The sequence below is a fragment of the Nilaparvata lugens genome, chromosome 4 (assembly GCF_014356525.2).
Source record: "Nilaparvata lugens isolate BPH chromosome 4, ASM1435652v1, whole genome shotgun sequence".
Classification (NCBI taxonomy): domain Eukaryota; kingdom Metazoa; phylum Arthropoda; class Insecta; order Hemiptera; family Delphacidae; genus Nilaparvata; species Nilaparvata lugens.
Window position 1 is genome coordinate 10,322,143 of NC_052507.1, and position 21,988 is coordinate 10,344,130.

The 21,988-nt window shown below is 33.8% G+C and overlaps 1 protein-coding gene across 3 annotated transcripts in view; it reads right to left on the reverse strand.

Moving 5' to 3' along the window:
• The window catches only part of LOC111049457 (A-kinase anchor protein 12), a 109,776-nt gene extending 93,774 nt beyond the window's left edge, over positions 1 to 16,002 (reverse strand). The window contains exon 1 of one of the 3 annotated variants that reach the window (XM_039426614.1): positions 15,857 to 16,002. The gene's annotated coding sequence lies outside the window, so the exon portion shown is untranslated. Of the gene's footprint in view, positions 1 to 15,790 lie in introns of all 3 variants that reach the window. The other 2 variants (XM_039426613.1, XM_039426612.1) reach the window with 2 other exon arrangements.
• Between the last annotated feature and the right edge of the window lie 5,986 nt (positions 16,003 to 21,988).

Sequence of the window (21,988 nt, forward strand, 5' to 3'; positions counted from 1 at the left end):
GATGTTTAGATGTTTAAATGTTTAGATGTTTATATGTTTGTATTCCACCGGATCTCGAAAACGGCACTAACGATTCTCACGAAATTTAGAACATAGTAGGTTTATAATATAAAGATTCGATTTCACTAGGTCTCATCCCTGGAAAAACTGGCTGAAGAATATTAAAAGGATAATTATCATTCATCCTTGGAAAAACATCTGATAATGATTATTTCGTCGTCTGTTGGTGATGGAAGTGAATGAGCGAGTTCATGTGTGTGAAATTATGACTCAGCTTTTGAACTTTTGTGATCATTCAATCAGGTACTTAGTGCCGGTTGCAAAAAAGCCGGGTTATTTTCAATCTTGATTAATTCCAGTAGATCCATCTTTTTGAAATGGTCTTCTCTGATTTGGATCACGTGAAGTTAATCAGGATTAAAATTTAACCGGCTTTTGTGCTACTGGGACTTTGTGTGGGAAATTTTTGCATTCCTCTGGGAATTAATCTCAGTTTACTGTGATTAGATAGAACATATCTGTATGAATGTTATTATAATTTCTTCTTTCGTAATAAATTTTTTATGCTTTTGTACTCCAGAGCGAAGCTCGGTCCCCGATATTAACTGCTAACTACAATAACACTTTAATAATATCTACACTGTAATAATAATTGTAATTACTTTGTAAATTGTTACTTTGTAACAGTGTAATAATATCACAGTATTACTGCAATAGAACACTTTTCCAAAACGACAAGCCTGATAATATTATTTGTGGTCATCCATCCGAATACCCACATAAAAGATATCCATCCCGCACAGATCTAGGGCTTATATGAGCATCATCCTCATCAAAAAACATAATTCATTGTTGAAACGCATCAAGCTCTGAGCAGCTTTTTCGATTAACGATTTGAATGAAATGATTTATTGCAATTTTTCATTAACAATACATAATAGTCAAAGCTATTAAGGATTAGAAAGATCTATTCCAGGTTGTATGACCTTATTTAGGTTATAGCGAATGAGGAAGGTCTTTTATATAGACCAATTAATATCTTGTCCTGTATGGTCTATTAATGTGGTCTATTGATATCGGGGCACCGAGCTTCACTCGTTATTTTTATTAATTTATTGATAAACAGAACCATGGCTTACTTTAGATAAGTTGGCTGTGACAGAACACAATTCTCTAAAATGATCGTGTTTATATTTCACAGCTGGCTATACGTCATCTTATGAATTTCGGGGATGCGATATTTTGATTTTTCACATACTCACTCGCTCACTCACTTTTTTACTATCCACAGCTGTTTCAGCCAAGGTGAATTATCCTTTTAATGTCTTCTAGCGAGTTTTCCCAGGGATGAGACCTAGTGCAATCGAATTTTTTTATCATAAACCAATTATGCTCCAAATTTCGTGTGAATCGTTATAGCCGTTTGCGAGATCCGTTACACATAAATAACCAGATATATACAAATATACAGAAATTGCTCGCTTAATATAATAGGATATGGTCTATTATAATGACTATTCCCAAGATTATTATCATAGGAATCTTAACTTCCCAATCATTCTGTGTTGTTGTGATGGATATCCATATCATGAAAATTTCATTTCATTCAATATTCCCAAACATTGGTTTCATAGTGCTCGAATGATATGACATAATGTACAAGACGCGTAGTACTTTGCAATTCAATCAATGACTCATCAAAGCTATAAACAGTGTTGAGAGACATCGAGATTCAATAACACACTCTGAGCAAACAGAAGAATTCAATCAGCATCACAATGAAATTCGGAACTGTCATGCAAGCCTACAGTTCGATTACTGTGTTTAGAACTGCTTTTTATAGTCTCACACTTCTATTGTACTATTCAATCGATGCAAATGATATACTAGTATCAGGGTTTCTCTAATGACTGTTTTTTCGTGTAGACGTTTAATACTAACATCCTAAACAAAATTTTATCTCTGTCATCAACTACACAAGTTAATCTCTTAAACATGTCTTGGAAGTTAATTTGATTTTGTCTAAATGAGATAACTAGTTTTGAATATGATTGTACTTATCGTGTACAAGTGTTTCAGTGTTTGCTATCAGTATGAATCATCAATGACTTCCAATATTCTACTATTTTCAATTTGTGTACTTTTTCAGTGGCCAATGAAATTCTATAACTATAGTGAGGTCCACGTTATAATGACAGTATTTGATCAACTTTGGTTTTTGCTATCCTTGTCTATTATTCGACAAAGTTGTACTATCATTTTCTAGGTCCACAACGATGCCAATTATGTTTTTTTACAGTGTAGAAATATAATTAATTAATGCAGAGAATCGGCATCGCTATCTTTATCCACTGCCATTATAACGTGGACCTAACTATACTTCTATATACCATAGACTAAAGTTGGGTTCACTCCAAAGTTATTAACAAAATGTTCCCTATAGATTCTATTAGATTGAACATAACTTATCATACACATGATGAACATAAATGTGTTTGTCAACTTCCGTTCAATCTAATGGAATCTATAAGGATTAAGTTATTAAGATTTTGTTTAATAGATTTGGTGTAAACGCAGCTTTAGTAAACATTAGATCTGTGCTATGACTGTCGGTATCAGAGAGTATAGATTTTAAAATTAGAATATTGAATTCGCTCTTTGTTGGTTTGTGGTGAAAAATATTACAATTATTACAACCTATAAGTGAAAAGAACCACATCCTGTATTTTCATAGATAAGAGCTACATTCAGATTCTTGTTCAAATACTATTGTTTATTTATTAATTTTAGCAGTAGTATGCCACTGATCTATATTCTTTCTGTGTTGTGTTTTTTATTGTTGTGGATTAAGCCCACATGAGGTTTTTGCTTGTGCGTGTGTAATAGAAAGTGCGTTGATGAGCTGGTAAGATGTAATCATACGTCCATGCCATCGGCGGGACTCGAACCCACAAACCAGGCGGTGCAAGCAGACCGAAGTTTGTGACGCTTCTTACAACTAGACCAACCCAAGAATAGTGTATAGAATAAATCAGTATAGCTATACATTAAAATAATACACTATCATTGATACCAACCCGGCCGGAAATCTCCCTTTATATCAATTTTCAAGTTTTTGTATTTTTGGGTTTACTGGTTTTCGAATTGTATATTCGTTCATTCTTTCTCATATCATCCATTTGATTTATCTTCATTTCTTGTTGTTTAACGGTTCTCATGACCATATTTGGTATACTAGGGCGTGTCTAGTCTCGGCCAATGGCAGTAGAGCTCAACCTCCATAGGACGACAGCTAATGGCCAATCGTAGGGCTACACCCGTTTTCTTATTCTGCTGCTCAATTTTCAAGCTTTCAGTTTACTAGAGACTGCTAACTGAAACTAGTTTATCAAATAATTGTTTTGATTAATTGGTGATTTTGACAATATCGACTAGTTTTATTTATTTATTTATTCGTGGATACAATATCACAAATCATATAAAATAATATGATTGGGTAGGAACAACAGGCTTGGCCCAAAACTATTCCATTCCCAAATTTTGATAATGTTTCATTTAATATCATTTATAACTAATTCATGATTGATATTTATCATTGATTTTTCATTGAATACTATTCCTAGTTTCATAGGTCATGTAGCAAGAGCATGATCAATTGGATAATAATAAATAATGAATTTATTGCTAAATAGAAGAAATATTTTTACAAATAAAAATAATCATTAAAATACAATAGTTTTCGGTGTGACTGGAAAAAGAAGCCTTAAGCTCCAGCCATGAATTATTGATTATCCATCATAGTAGCAGTTTTGATATTATATTAGAAGGAGTTGTGATCAATTAAATGAATTCTAGATGATATTATGATTTTTGATAAATTTATTTAATGATTCAGTCGCATCAATCTTATCCAGCATCAGTAGTGTAAATTATCATACATTCTGTATTATTAATCATTTTTATCAATACATTTTGTGGTCTATTATACGTTCTATGACGAACAAAATAATTTAAAAACTTTCCTCAATTAGACATTTGATCAAATAGCTATAATTATTATAACTGGAAAAATTGCTGAAATGAACTAGATTGAATCACAAAGGTCTGAATTCCTTTGATAAATTACCAAATATTCTAGTAAGAAGGTGGAATACTAATCATTCAAATTCCAAAGAAAAGAAAAAGTATCTACAAAAGGTTTTAACAAAGTGGTCAAAGTCTATCCCATAGTCTCACCTGATATCTTCATTTTACAAATAACTTTCCTATCTTAACAACTACAAAAAATATCTGCTCCTCTTCTCTAGTTCATCATCTTAAATTTCCTATTTTTTCACCAATTACAACTTTCTTCGTCATTTTGTCTCCTATCACTCACTCTCTCTATCATTTTCTCATCTCCACTGATTCTCTCTCTCTCTCTCTCTACATGTTTCTTCTTCTTCTTCTTCTTCTTCTTCTTCTTCTTCTTCTTCTTCTTCTTCTTCTTCTTCCTCCGCAATAACTATTTATTTTCCTTCAAAACGAATTTCACTGGTACTGAGAGAGAGACAGAGAGTATAGAATTTGTAATTCTCCGAGTGAGATGGCATTTTTGGTTAGGAGAGTTCTCGCTCTGTTCAGATTGCAGTGAGTTCATGATTGCAAAAGCCGCGTGTGTGTTTAAAAATAGAATTAGTGTTGACGTAGCGTCATGTGGTCTGGTGTATTGTTTCACTGAACACCGCTCCAAATAAATATTTCCAGCTCTATTTACTACATTCTCGGATCTTTCTGAACTCAAATTTACTATAGTGAGGTCCACGTTTTGATGGCAGATGAGAGAGATAGAAGAACAGCGTTGTCAATTCTCTGCCTTTCCACTGCCTTCTATAAAAGATAACTGATTTATTGTATTTTTTCTGTAGGGCTACTTTTAATATAAATGAAAATATAAATCTGAGTACCATTTAGGATTATTTTGTCACAACATATTTCGGCTACTAATACCATTTTCTAGCAAGAAACTTGAAAATGTCATTAGTAAACGAAACATGTCGTGACAAATTAATTTAAAAAGGGTACTCAGGTTTATATTTTATTATAGGATAACTGATATTTATTGTTCATTCTTGTTTGAAATAACCAATTATATTTTATTCGTCAAGAAATTATAATCTTCAATGATTAAATAAAGAATTTTCGTAATAATTGAGATAAAGTTATTTGATTAAAAATATTTATAATTGGTTCTTGTTGAAAAACGATCTGTCAAACAAACAAACAAGAAAATAGCAGCGACTCGAGGCTTTATGCATAAGAAAGAACTGGCTACGTATAATGAACAGGCAAAACTGGATAACTTGGAAATTTCAATAGGCCCAATAATATTATTGACCGAACGAAGTGAGGTCTGAGATTCAAGTCGACGGTTTGACATTTCTCTTAATGTTTAAATGTTTATATGTTGCGCATTTACGGCGAAACGCGGTAATAGATTTTCATGAAATTTGCCAGGTATGTTCCTTTTTAAATTGCGCGTCGACGTATATACAAGGTTTTTGGAAATTTTGCATTTCAACGATAATATAAAAGGAAAAAGGAGCCTCCTTCATACGCCAATATTAGAGTAAAAATCAGACTATAGAATTATTCATCATAAATCAGCTGACAAGTGATTACACAGATGTGTGGAGAAGCCAGTCTATTACTGTATTTGTATAAGGTCTATAGTTTCAATCAAAGACCTTGAAGAGGTATGCATCTTTAAGCTGGGTTTACACCAAAGTTATTAACAAAATGTTAATAACTTAATCCTTATAGATTCTATTAGATTGAACGCAAGTTGACAAACACACATGTTCATCATGTGTATGATAAGTTATGTTCAATCTAATATAATCTATAAGGATTGAGTGATAAACATTTTGTTAATAAATTTGGTCTAATCGCAGCTTCAAGGTCTTTGGTTTCAATATTTTGTTTTGCAGTCATGGTATTATTATGCGTGTCCATTGGTATCAATATTCTCACATTCGAAATAATAATTTAATAGGTGATTAAAATTAATCAAATGAACTGAATAATGCTGAAGAAATTATAATATTTTTGATTGAAAAAAATTAATTTTCATTAGATGGAAAGATTATCACGGAACTGGATGAGTATTATATGAATTATGGAATAGAAATATATTTTATTCATTGTTTAAATTAACATAAATATTAATAAATTATGGAATACAAATTCAAACGTGACTGATTTTGTTAACATTTAAAACAGTTGACATCAGGTACTTGTGGATGAGAATACTGCGTGAGGTTTACTGTTCACAGAACTACTAGTATTCTCTATGCGAGTAAGCTCAAAATATTTTACTCATTAGTTGAGCTACAGATATTTACATAGAATGTCAAACTAATTATTGTCTTTTATATTATTCTCAGCTCTATTTTAGGAGTAAGTTTGAGTTTCTTATCAAGTTTTAAAATGTTCAATTATAAATCAGTATTTTTCAGTTATCAGTGATGATTTAGTGAAGTATTCTTATTTAATTTGGTTTTCAACTTTTCTTAATTCTAATTCCCAGTTTATGTATTATTATGTTGGACTCAAAATTGGACAAAAATTATGAAGTTTAAACATAACCCATTTTGGACAATTTATATCTAAATTTGGGAAAGGAACAGTTTTGGGCTATAAGCCTGTTGTTCCATTCCCACCAATTAATTATTCATGATTGGGAATGATATTGTATGTATCAATGCATGAATAAAGGAATACTACAACTTACATTCCAATAAGTTTATATTCACTAAAATTTGTCACTTTATATTGTTTCAGAATTTCAATTTATAAAGAATTTTTCATTTTTCGTATACTAACTTCAATTTGTCACTTTATCATGTTTCATAATTTCAATTTATAAGGATTTTCTTAATTTTTCGTCCATAGAACATTTGAGCATTCCAAATTCAACTGTTCAATGATGAGACAAGATAGACAAGTGGGAATTTCTTGCTTTACGTTTTTCAATAAATTATTACTTCTAGTTATATAGCTTCAACATATAGCACATACAGAGTGTCCCACGAGAGGTGTAGACCGTAACAGCTGAAGACCATCGAATCTACATGAAATTTGCAATAAAAAATGTATAGTAACATTTCTTATACCGAGCTTAGTTTTCAGAGTGTCCCGCGAAAACTGTAACAGCCGAAGATCATAGATTCAAATGAAATTTGCAGCAAATATGTTCAGTAAAATGTTTTCACATCGACCTTAGTTTTCGAGATATATCGATGTTTCGATATTTTTTAAAAACGTCGATAACTGGGAAACTATCAGTCAAAATCAAATTCTAAGGATATGGTTTGTAGAAGAAAGAAATTTACAATAAAATTCATACAATTTTTTCTTTTGGATGACGTTTTTGAACTTTTTATGAGCGCTCAAAGATGGAAATGTTTTTTAGTAGAGGTTAAATGTGAATTTCAAACAGTTTGAACGCTTATAAAAAGTTCAACAAAGGAACATATTGTATGAATCTTATTGTATTTTTTTTCTTTTATCAACAATTGCCTTAAAATTGGATTTTGACCGATATTTTTCTAGTTATTGAAGTTTTTAGAAATATCGAAAAATCGATATATCTCGAAAACTAAGGTCGATGTAAAAAAAATTTTCGCCCCACTTGGATGTAATGAGCTGGTTTTCGTGCGTCATATGGAGGCCGAAAATGACTGTTTTCTGACCAGGCCGGTAAAAGTTTTACGGCCCTAGGGCTGTAAAATAACTTGAAGTCAGCTGATTCTGATTTGATGTGAACGTGTTTACAAAATGGTTTATGAAACGGAATCAGTTTATGCTTCTAGAGTTGAATAAGTATTCTGCAATAAGATGATATCATTTTATTTGGATGAATAGATTTATATATTATAAATTATTCAAATTCGATTTTCAGAGTAGGATAGAACTTCTAACCTAAACTTCCGAAGTCAACGACAACAAGCATTGTTGACGTTGACATTCAGATTGGCCAAATTTCAGTGCTAAAACAGCTGATCAAAAAATTTTTCATTATTTGTGTTTATTATTCAAGAATCAAAACATTTATAATAAAATCATATTATTGTCAATTATTGGAAGAATAAAAAGTATAAACTCAACCTCTTACATAATTGAACATAATCTTTTAGGTTATTTAGACAAATCAGATTAAAAAATAAAAATACTTGGACAATTTCCTGATATTCAGATTACCTCAGATTTGCTAGAGCTATGACCTTCCTTTGCTTTCGGAAGTGCCTAATAAACAATAAATTATTCTCATATTTACATTGTTTATTTTTCTGTGTGGCGAAAAATAACGTTCTCACCATGGCCAAAATGTGTTTCTGGCTCTCAATCTTTTCTAGTCCTCGGCCTACGGCTCGGACTTGAAAACCGATTTCGAGCCAGAAAAGTCTCATTTTCGGCCCTAGGTGCGAATATACTATTACGGAACATATTGTTGAAAATTTCATGTTGAATCTATGATCTTCGGCTGTTACACTTTTAGTGGGACAACCTGTATATGTTATATGTTGAAGCTATATAACTAGAAGTAATAATTGAAAAAAGTACAACATAGATTCCCACCTGTCTATATTTTCTCATCATTGAACAGTTAAAATTTGGAATGCTCAATGCTCTATGTACGAAAAATGAAAAAAAATCTTTATAAACTGAAATCATGAAACAATATAAAATGACAAAGATAATAGATCAAAGTGAGTATACATTATTGGAATGTAAGTTGTAATATTAATTTATTAATACATTGATAGATACAATATAATTCTCAACTATGATTGATTGGGACAACCTGTATAATATTGTATATAGTATATAGTTGATTAAATGAGTGAGTGCATGGTATAAGAGTATTCAACAAAGTGGCTATTTAGCCTGTAGATATTATGGTTTGAGGTGGCTAAAGGTGAGGTGAAAGCAACAGTTAGTTGGCAGGCTGAGAGCATTGGCTGGGAAGTAATGTGATTCAAAAACTTTTCCCCTAAAATATCAGCTTACAACGGCAGCCATTAGCTGCTAACGTTTCAATCACTTAATCACGTCACAAGTTGACAACAGGTGGAGGTGAATTGGTTGATTAGTACATCATTATAACCGTAAAACAATACAGAGCTCAATTATTATAATATCTACTTGTTGATCTTTTTCATTTTTCATTATTCACACCTCTGATTCAGGGCGAACAGGAAGGAGCAGGAGTGAGATGAAAGATGAGAAGTAGAAGTGAGAGAAGAAGAGGGAAAAGAAGAAGAGGAAGAAGAAGAAGAGGAAGAAGGTTAAAAAGAAGAAGAAGAAAAAGAAGAAGAAGGAGGAGACGAAGACGAAGAAGAAGAAGAAGAAGAAGAAGGATCAGGAGGAGGAGAAGAAAAAGAAGAAGAAGAAGAAGAAGATGGGGAAGAAGAGGAAAAATGAGAAAAAGAACAGGTGGAGGTGAGTTGGTTGATTAGTAGCTAATGATTATAACTGCAAAACAATGCAGAGCTCAATAATTATAATAATAAATCTACCTCCTCTACTAGGGAGGAGCACGAGTGAGATGAAAGAGAAGAAGTAGAAGTAAGAGAGGGAGAGGGAAAAGAAGAAAAGTAAGAAGAAGGAGAAAAAGTAGAAGAAGAGAAAGGTGGAAAAGAAATAAAATAAATAGAAAAAAATAAAAAGAAGGAGACGAAGAAGAAGAAGAACAAGGAACAGGAGGAGGAGAAGAAAAAGGTCGAGGAGAAGAATGAGACGGCGAAGGAGGAGGAGGAGTAGTCGGAGAAGAAGAAGAAGAAGAAGAAGAGAAGAAGGAGATGAAAAATAAGGAAAAGAAGAAGGAGAAGATGAGGAGAAAGAAGGAAAAGATGAACAACAACAATGGACATGAATGAGAGGAAGAATATAAAAAGAGTAGAACAATAACAAGAAGAGAAATAACTCTACCAAATCTCCCATCCAAGTAGGTAAGAAGAAGAAGAAGAATAAGAAGATAAGAAGAATAAGAAGAATAAGAAGATAAGAAGAATAAGAAGAATAAGAAGAATAAGAAGAAGAAGAAGAAGAGAAGAACAAGAAGAACAAGAACAACAACAAGAAGAAGAAGAAGAAGAAGAAGAAGAAGAAGAAGAAGAAGAAGAAGAAGAAGAAGAAGAAGAAGAGAGAAGAAGAAGAAGAAGAAAAAGAAGAAAAACGACAACAACATCAACAACAATAGGACAAGAATAAGAAGAAAAAGAGGAGAAAAAAGAGTAGAACAAGAAAAGGAAGAACTCTATTGACTCTCCTATCCAAGTAGGGGAGCTAATAAATTGAACGATGAGGAAAAAATATTAAGAAGGAAAAGTAGAAGAAGAAAGAGTATAAGAAGGAAGAATAATAAAAACAGTGAGTAACATAATACAGTATTTCTCTTGCAGGGAGGAATGCTAAGAATGAGTAAGTCGCTTCTGCTAAATAGGTTATGTGGTACATAACAATGTAGCACATTGTACATACATTGAACAAGTGGTTTTTATTTTGTTACATATTCCTGACCGCAACATAGTTTCAGCTTCCAGAGCAACAGGTTGCTAATTGTCTCGTCTGTATATTTACTTAGCTCAACCCAGGCAATTTTCTATTTTGCTTCAGAAATCAGACAAGCTTACTAAATATAATGATTCTTTGAAAAAAGTGTGAAAGGTACTAGTTATTCTAATAGAAAACTATCAAGATATCCTATAAAAATATGATCTGGGATATTAAATCAATATCGTATCCTTCCCCAAGATACATCAATAGCCCTATAAATCAAGGATATAAGATTATGTTTTGTTTCTCTGTGTTGGTGTCGAGTGTAAGTGAGAGATATTGTGATTAAAAGTATAGAGACATAATGAGTCCTCATCCATATTCAAGTATATTTACGTATTATCCATACATATGAAGCATATCAAAGAGAATTTGGAGTATATTATCCACATTGAATAAGACGATATTGCAACAAATTAATAGTTTATTAAAAAATCGAGCACCTGTAGTGAGTTCCACGTTATAATGGCAGTGGAGAAAGATAGGAGAACAACGTTGCCGATATTCTGTCTTGTCAATGCTTTCTATAGACGGTAGCTGGTACAGGTTTATTGATGTAATATCAACTGTTCATCCTCGTTTAAAATAATAAATTATATTTCATTAAGCAAGAAATTATACTTTTCAATAATTTCATTATTAAATTTAAATATTAAGATGGAATATTTTGTTATTAATTCTACATTGTTAAAAGACGATCTGGCAACAGAGCAAAGCGAGAAAGATATAGCGCTATCCGCTTTGTTGAATGATAGACAAGGATAACAATACCATTGCTAATCAAACACTGCCATTATAACGTGGACCTCACTATAGTTCCGGTTGCTTCACCATTTTCTATCTTTGTTGATCTAGAAGCTTGAGAATCGAGAAGCAGAATAATGTATACAGTCAATGGAACTGTATGATTGACCTCTATCAAGGTTGAAGTTTGCCATTGACCTAGACAAGACACGCCCATAGTATGCGGAGCATTCAAACTACAGACATGATACACGAAAACCAAAACGAGAAGATACTAAGAAGGAACAATAGCATAATTAGATAAAATATTAGTAGGTAAATATTTCTTGTTTTCGGCAATAAAATAAATGAATAGATATTATCATAGAGAAACTATAGCATAAGTAGATATCCCATGGTATAGGGCGTTTATGTCGCAACTTTTACTGTTATCTAGAGCTGATAGTCCAAGTAGTTCTTTCCTGTGAAGCTTTATGACGCTGGTAGTCTCTCATATTGTGCCGTTCATACACTCTTACCCGGTCAAAACAGTAAAAATCGACAGTTTAATCGGCTTCAGATAACAGTAAAAGCTGCGACATAAACACCCTATACCGTGGGATATCTACTTACGCTATGTTTCTCTATGATAATATTATTTATTCATTTTATTGCCAAATACAAGAAATATTTTTAAAAATACAAAAAAAAACATAGAATACAATAGTTTTGGCGTGACTGGAAAAGAAAATCCTTTGAGCTCCAGCCACGAGATACATTGATAGATACAATATAATTCTCAACTGGGAAAGGAACAATTTGCTTAAAGCCCAAACTGTTCCTTTCCCAAATTTGGATGTAAAATTGTCCAAAAATAGGTTATGTTTTGGAAATATTTTTCAACTTGTTATCGCTAGATACCAAGGGCTTCATGCACCACAGTTTAAACAAAGATAGATCAACAACCGTTCGTTTAAACGCTGAATGAAATACATTATAATAAATAATCGTAGTTTAACTTGTAGTTTACCATGTAATCTTAGTTTAGCGTTAAAAGTGGATGGTGCACATGACTCAAAGTACCGGTTGCACAACAGCCGGTTAAATTTCAACCGTTATTTATTCCTCGATAACCGACAGAGAAGCCGATCTATTCAAAAACGCCTCTCTGATTGGTTCTCGTGAAATTAATCACGGTTAAAATTTAACCGGCTGTTGTGCAACCGGGCCTAAGTGTTCCAGTCTTTGTTTTTCTTCAATAGTGATAAGTTCTAAATAGTGTGTTTGTCTTTTCGTATTGTCTCAAAATTTTATAGTTTTATTAAAGTTTGAAATTTTCTGAATATTTGTAATTGATTTGATTCAATTTAGAAGTATTTTATTAATTTGAAAATTATTTTCGTGTGCTTTGAATTGTAAATTGAGTGTGCGATATTAAAGAATGTTGAAGTGACACAACCTAGATACTTTTGGACTGTTGTATAAATTATAATTGGAACCTTTTTGGGCTTATAAGCCTGTGGTACTTTTCTGTAAGTTGTGTAATTCTGAATGATAAAATAAATAAATAGTATCTAAGACCTGTAGTTTAATTGTTACGCCTATTGTGGGCGTGTCTTGTCTCAACCAATGGCAGACTGCCTTAATAGGTTACCAAACTACCAATCATAATGTCTGATTGAAACTGCATATTTTCTGCAGCTCATAAGTTTTCAGTTCACAAGATATTAGTTATGGTGGAGAAGCAAAAGCTAATTGAGTGTTTCTAATCAGTGGCTGAGATGATTCCAAATCTCTTCATCCAATAATATGATTTTATGCTCGAAATATATTATGGATTGTTATTTATAACTCAACCTCTCTATAGTGATATCTATCAGGAGCTTATCTTCAAGAAATGTTCAGCCAATAGTCACAATTCATCAATATTAGTTTATCGTTAAGTTCCATTATAGTCAAGTCAAGTTAATAGCTTATTATTGATAACTCGTGTTATTAACTGTGGTGTAAACGCAGCTTAACCTATTGCAAATAAGTTCCATTAATTAATTTTCATCAATCAATTAGCAAAGATACACTCTTCAATAGTTTTAGAATCTGACTGCACAAAAAATGTTGAGGAATTCGGAATCACTCTTGTAACTTGAATATATATGTCAAGAATCCTAATATGGATTGATATGAATATGGAGTATGATTCTTTATAAATGAGGCCAAACCACAAAACGTGATATGGGTTACCTATTGCAAATAAGGTCTACTTGAAGCTAGTAATAAGACCTGTAAGATAATAGGAACTATTTTAAGCTAGAGATGAACTTAAATAGGAACAACTGTCAAATACTCTTGTATCAATTAGGCTACTCACAGATGGAGGTGAGTGAAGTAAATGTCTAAGGAAACAAATTTAGGGGTCTAAACTAATAAATATGACTAGAAATAATCTCTACCTAGAGCTTGAAATAAGGCCTACCTATAAGGTCCACGTTATAATGACAGTATTTGATCAACTTTGGCTCTGCTATCCTTGTCTATCATTCGACAAAGCCGGGTGTACTATCCTTTTCTAGGTCCACAACGATGCCAATTATGTTTTTGACAGTGTAGAAATATAATTAATTAATGCAGAGAATCGGCATCGCCATTCTTCTATCCCTATCCACTGTCATTATAACGTGGACCTCACTATAGAGCTATACATGAGGCCTACATAGAAACAAGTGTCATATACCATTGGTATATACCACAGAGAAAGAAATGGAAGAATTCCTTTTAATTTGTGTTTATATACTCACAGCTGAAGATAAGGGGAATTCCTAATACAGTAATAGAGATTGACGGATTTATTTCATCAACCCTATTAGATTAAAATACATTATTGTGGTTATGAATACTTTTTGGAGTTTAGTCCTACAAGAGCTGTGTAATTAGTCCTACATAGTTTGAGGTGCACAGTGAGGTACAACCTCTATTATAGTCACAGGTTAAATATAAACTCCTAACATTGTAATAGAAATTGATGATTTTATTCCATCAAGCCTACTCAAACACAATTATTATTTTTTACAGTAGAAGAGCCTTACTAAAGCTGAATAATGAGGGTTACATTGAAACACCCAGTCAGGTACAACCTCTATTATACTCACAGCTAATTAAAATTCCTAATTTGTATTAAAAATTTATGGGTTTATCCCATAAAGCCTATCCAAATACAATTATTATTTCCTTCAGTGATAGGGCCTAACTAGAGCTTTATAATTCAGCTTACCGAGGTAAACTATTAGGTACAACCTCTATTATACTCACAGCTAATGATAATTCAAATTCCTAAATTATATTAAAAATTTATGAGTTTATTTATCAAGCCTACACAAATACAATTATTATTTTCTCCAATGAAAGGGCCTACCTAGGGCTGAATAATAAAACTCTTACATAGGAAAAACTGTAAGGTACCACTTCAATTATACTTACAGCTAATGGTAGTTTAAATTCCTAAATTGTATTGGAAATTGTTGGGTTTATTCCATCAAGCCTACTCAAACACAATTATCAATCCCTACAGTAGAAGGGCCTAACTACAGCTAAATGATAAGACTTACATAGGGAAGACTGTCAGGTACAACCTCTATTATACTCACAGCTAATGGTAATTCAAATTCCTAAATTGTATTGGGAATTGAAGGATTTATTGCATCGAGAGTACTTGAGCACAATCATTAATCCCTACAGTGGAAGGACCCAACTACAGCTGAATGATAAGGCTTACAGAGGGTAAAACTGTCAGGTACAAACTCTATTATACTCACCGCTAATTGTAATTCAAATTCCAAAATTGTATTGGAAATTGATGGGTTCATTCATTCCATCAACCCTACTCAAACACAATTATAATTCTCTACAGTATAGGGGCCTAACTGCATCTGAATGATAAGGGTTACATAGAAAAAACTATCAGGTACAACTTCTATTATACTCATATCTAATGGTAATTTAAATTCCTAAATTGTATTGGAAATTGATGGGTTTATTACATTAAGCCTCAAACATAATCATTTTCTTCAGTAGGGCCTACCTAGAACTGAGTGATAATTTATGTATAGAAATAACTGTCAGGTACAACTTCTATTATAGTCACAGCTAATGGTAATTTAAATTCCCAAATTGTAATAGAAATTTATGAGTTTATTTCATCAAACCTTCTCAAACACAATAATTCTCTTCAGAAATAGAGCCTACCCAGAATTAAGTGATAATTCCTGTACAGAAACAATTTTTCAGGTGGTACGTCAATATTATACTCACAGCTAATTGTAATTTAAATTCCCAAATTGTATTAGAAATTGACGATTTATTCCATCAAGCCTTCTCAAACACAATCATTTCTTCAGTAATAGGGCCTACCCAGAATGAAGTAATAATTCCTGTATAGGAACAATTTGTCAGGTGAAACGTCTATTATACTCACAGGTTAAGGATAATTTAGATACCTAAATTGTATTATAAATTGATGGGTTTATTCCATGAAGCCTACCAACTCTTCAACGGCCTAACTCACTTTACACAAGGTTTGCACACTTTTCACTGTACACAGACACACGTTCGGACTTTGGGGAGCGGTATTCGGCTTAGACAGGGGCAAAATCCATACCATTCGCCTACTCAGCCACTGACAGTGCTACACTGATGTCAGATTGGCGAGGGGAGCAGCCTGTCCGTAGCACGCATGCGCGGCGGGCAGCATCACTCTGCTTTGAAGGCGGACGCGCTTGCCGACAGGAATGCTCACGCACACGCACTAATCAATGCCATCAATTAATCAAGGGGCCTGTCGCCTGCGTGTGGATGGGTGACCGTGGGGATTGGATGCACTGTTATCCCGAGTCGAGTTGAGCTAGGTTTCCAAGTGAATCCTAGGCATCATCTCATCTCATTTCCCTAGCACACGCAAATGCTAGAGTTGAGTTTTAGCTTCTTTACTATCAAATATGTTCTGATAATCAGTTACGATCTAAAGGTGCGTACAGAATATACGCGCCGCGAACATGAGCAATTCACTTTTAATCAGCTGACTATATATATATATATATATATATTATATATATATATATATATGTATTTTTACAGAGACGGTAACATACAGACATAAAAAGTTTGGCATCAGCTGATTGAAAGTGAATTGCTCATGTTCGCGGCGCGTATATCTGTACGCACCTTTAGATCGTAACTGATTATCAGAACAAATTTGATAGTAAAGAAGCTAAAACTCAATCCTAGCATTTTCTTGTGCAATTCACTTTTAATCAGCTGACTATATCTGTATTTTTACAGAAACTGTAAGATACAGACATAAAAAGCTTGGCATCAGCTGATTAAAAGTGAATTGCTCATGTTCGCGGCGCGTAAATCTGTACGCACCTATACCATTCGAAGTGCAAAGAATAAAGAATGCTGGATTCGGACTCTCAATACAGTACTTCCAATCTCTCAATACTTATTTGATACACTAACATTGCAAAAAATAAGATGAAATACTTTTTCTGTTCCTAAATGATGTAGTCTTACTTCTATTTAGGACTTGATACGGCTAATAACACTAAGCTATATACCAGTGACTGATTTACTAATATTACAATAGTGAAAAAAAAAATTCTTCTGTTTCTAAATTTAGTCAAAGTTCTATTTCGAGCTTGAGACTTCTTCTATGCCTTGTCGTGGGTTTGATTCCCAACCGGAGGATGGTTATTCCATCATCTCATCTCATTTTCCAAGCATAAGCAAATGCTGAACCACGGAATACTCTTGAACTCTCAATACTTATTTGGTTCACTTACATTACAATAATAAAATGGAAAATGTTTGCTGTACCTGAATTTTTTCTGAATTTTATATTTTTAGTTGAGACTGCTACCGCTACGCCTTGTCGAGGGTTCGAGTCCCAACCGGAGGATGGTTATTTGATCATCTCATTTAATTTCCTAAGCACTAGTGAATGCTTATGTAGCATAATCCAGCAACAACAGAAACTTGAGTGGTAATTCTTTAAAACGAACCATTAAGTTACAATAATATGGGTTGCTAACATATGGGATACCAGTATAAGGATGAGTAATGGAAATCAAAACTTTATGTTTCAACAATTAATAATGGTAATCTTGAAAAACAGATGATCCGGATATTGACATTCTCTAAGACCAATGACTTGAATTGCTGAAAGCTTAAATTAACTTGCAATTAGAAACTATCATAATATTTTCAACAAGTTTTGAAAACAGCAGTAACTTACACAGTGTAAGATTGATTGATTGATTGAGTACTTTATTTATGTAGATTACAATATATACTGGCTTATACACTTATATACAATAGCTTACAATACAGCAAAATTATAGATGAATTTACATAATATAGACTAAGAAAATAATCATTGAACTGTATATGATATGAAAAAGCAATTTGTAATATAGTAACTATAGATAATAATTATATTATTATGCATCTACATAAATTGGCGGAGCTTTGGACATATCAATGTCCATTCTTCGGAAAGAATATTGAAAATATCCTCCCCACTAACTCTCTACAAAAAGGTAGAGGGAGAAGGAGAAGGAGAGAGAGAGAGGAGAAGAAGAAGAAGAAGAAGAAATTGAAATTGAACTTGGATTGAGCTGAGCATTCATTCCTAATGAAAAACTCAACCATCGGTTGACAGCTTGTTGAGTTTCCATCAAAATGAGCTCGCGATAATTCGAGAGAAAAAAACAACAAATCACTAACTTTGAGTGCTCTGAAATATCAAACAGTTTTCTCTCACCCAGGGGAAATGAGAGTTTGTGATTAGTTATAAAAAAGTTTGTTAATGGAATTTTTCATCATTTCCAATAATTCTTCTACTTGCAACTCGGTTACTTTGAATTACCTTTGACACAATTTGACTTTATCATTCATCACCTCATAGTGTCACCCCATTCATCCCCATGTACAGTGTTATTCTACATGGATATTCTTGAACATCCAAAAATAGACAGTCATTGACCGAGCGAAGTGAAGTCTAAGATTCAAGTCGATGGTTTTGCATTTCTCTTTATGTTTATATGTATGTTTATAAATGTTCCGCATTTACGGCAAAACGCTGTAGTTTCATGAAATTTGACATGTATGTTCCTTTTCAAATTGCGCATCGACGTATCAAAAACAAGGTTTTTGGAAATTTTGCATTTCAAGGATAATATGAAAGGAAAAGGAGCCTCCTCCATACGCCAATATTAGAGTAGAAATCAGACTATGGAATTATTCATAATAAATCAGCTGTCGAGTGGATTATAAATTGTACGCAATGACGCATGCAATCAATATCTCAATGTAACGTAGTGAAAAAACAGCTGTTGTGTGGACTATTAATTGCATGCAGAGAGGCATTCAATTGATAACTTGAAGTAGCATATTATTTTTTTCCCCGACTTTTCTCTGAGTTCAACTCGGTAAGCTTCTGATGATAGTAGCATATAGCTGTTTACATCAAATTATCAGCATTGTCGATACAACAACCCAAACAGCAATTAGTCGTTCATACACCGATATCTCACCGACACGACAGAACAGGACAGATTTACTCTGATGGACAGCGGTTTATAACTGTGCGAGGTCTACTGTTCACAGAACTACTAGTCTAGGGATGAGAGATCTAGGAATGATCTCATTGAATGTGTATATGTACAAGTACAGGTCAGATCATGAATGAGACGAAAAACAAAATCTTGATAGTTCCGTAGCGACTTGCATGTAGCTGCTCACACTGAACGCAACCAGCAAGTGCAAGCGTTCAGTGTGAGTGTTCAGAAAGCTGGGTGAGTGTTCAAGCGTTCAGAAACCTGGTTGCGTTCAGTGTGAGTGTTCCCTTTGCTCTTCACAGAATCTATCTCTCATCTGCACGCTTGCTCATGCATAACCAAGCGTGCACTTTCACATATAGACATCCAATGTGATTACACACTTAGAAACAGCTGACAGCTGATCGCATCCAATGTGATCACACACTTAGAAACAGCTGACAGCTGATTGCATCCAATGTGATCACACACTTAGAAACAGCTGACAGCTGATCGCATCCAATGTGATCACACACTTAGAAACAGCTGACAGCTGATCGCATCCAATGTGATCACACACTTAGAAACAGCTGACAGCTGATCGCATCCAATGTGATCACACACTTAGAAACAGCTGACAGCTGATCGCATCCAATGTGATCACACACTTAGAAACAGCTGACAGCTGATCGCATCCATGTGATCACACACTTAGAAACAGCTGACAGCTGATCGCATCCAATGTGATCACACACTTAGAAACAGCTGACAGCTGATCGCATCCAATGTGATCACACACTTAGAAACAGCTGGCAGCTGATCTGTGATTCGTAATTATTGTAAACTAGCTGGCCCGGCGAACTTCGTACCGCCAAATAGTTAATATATCTCATGACAAACTTTAGCTGGATGCACACCTGAGGAGGCGCGATGCGACATTTTGCATCCAGGTGCTTCTTGCTTATTGGTTTGAATGGAAGAACCGACACACACACTCACTGAATCTAGCATGGCGTGTAACGGTGTGATAAGACAATCTCCAGAAGATCAACATTTTGTATCACCAAGCCGCGCCTCCTCAGGTGTGCTTATAGCCTTAGCTTAATCTGATGCACTATATTTTTATGAACATTATCCAACAATCAATATTTACATTTATATCTCAATATTGACTTTCTATGTGCTTAGTTAGTTGTGCAGCAGTTTGTATTTTTAGATATAGTTGAATGCAGCATGCTGGGAAATTTAAAGGTATATCTCCTTGCTTCTGATTTTGCCTTGCATATTCTAAATTTACAGCATGTCGAGTTCTACAACCCAAGTTTGGACGACGTTTGTACCGCGGCATTATTAAGAATTAAAATTTTATCAATCAGTAGAAAGAAAATTGAAAAACAGATTCACCGACAGCTGTTGGATGACGCAATGATTATAACAGCTGATTTCTATTCCTGTGTGTGGCAAGCCAATACCTACTATTACTTAGACGTAATAGTATGTATTGGGCAAGCTCACAAATCTTCTCTCATAAGGATTACATGCAAACTTGGAAGGACCGTAGGAAAGAGTCCTGGAATCGGATTATAAATTTGTTAGGCCATAAACCTGGTCCTGAACATAACGAACACAACCAAAAAATCATCAAATATGGTGCACACATAAAGAAGTTATTGAATGTCAAAATTAGAGGCTCGATTTTTATTTATATAGATGACTAAAAATGTTTCCTATTTACTTTCAATGTTATCATGATGAACTCAATCATCTATAAATCTATCTTTGAACAGTAAGTCAATTTCGTTGACTAACTTTATTTGAATGATGGTTAAAAGAATATGTGTTGAAAAATTGAAGTTTATTGATGAAAGCATTCAAGAGTTATCGACGAACTTACAAACAAACAAATCCACAAAAAGACAACGACTGGAGTCTCTAGTCGGAAGTATGAACTCGCTACGCTCGTTAAAATTTATTATATAATAATATTCATATCACAGGCCAATTAAATTAAATAATATTAAATTATAATATTGAATAGAATAATATAATAAATTATAATATTCAATATTAATATTAAATTCTAGTAGTGAATTCCTTTCTCAAGTGAATCATAATATTCATATCACAGGCCAATAGTTATCATGGAATTTCAATAATGAATTCCTTTCTAAATTGATACATAATATTCACATCACAGACCAATAATTAAGGCATTTTAGTAGAGAATTCCGGGATCTGTTGCCACATAAAACTAGGGGAATGCGAGAGAATAGAGACAGGAAACACATTTCGGTAATGACTTGTGTTAGAGCCAACCGTACATGGCAATAACATGAGACAAGAGTGTGGGGTCCAGATGAAATGGAGCAGAACGAGATGAAGTGAGGGAGAGAAAGAAGAAGAGAGAGAGAGAGAAGGAAGTGCATGACCCACCCAAATGTGTGTTTAAAGTAGGGACGAAGGAATAGGATGAAGAAGGAACACCGATGAGATCGATAAAACAGCCGATGGGCCCTTCAAGTACTTATTGTGCGTAGGGATAGGGATAGGGATAGAGGGACTCAGGGATGATGGCCACGGAACGTATGTCACGGTGAGCTCACAGGTAGAACTGCTCTGTTGCACGTTTGATACAAAACTTTCAACGGAATTGATACATTTGGTGATTAGAGAGAAAGAGATAAGTGTACTATGTAATACTATATTATGTACTAGAATCTGCATACGATAAATAATTGAGGATTTGATTCGATTGTCGTCTCCGAATGATCTCCAAACGTCTCCGAGTCATAGGAGGCTATAGTGAGGTCCACGTTATAATGGCAGTGGAGGAAGATAGGAGAACAACGTTGCCGATCCTCTGTCTTGTCAATGCCTTCTATAGACGGTAGCTGATCAGGTTTATTAATCTATATATATAAAAGCGAAACGGCACTCACTCACTCACTGACTGACAGACTCACTCACTCACTCACTCACTCGCAGAACTAAAAATCTACCGGGCCAAAAACGTTCAAATTTGGTAGGTATGTTCAGTTGGCCCTTTAGAGGCGCACTAAGAACGAATTTGAAAAAAA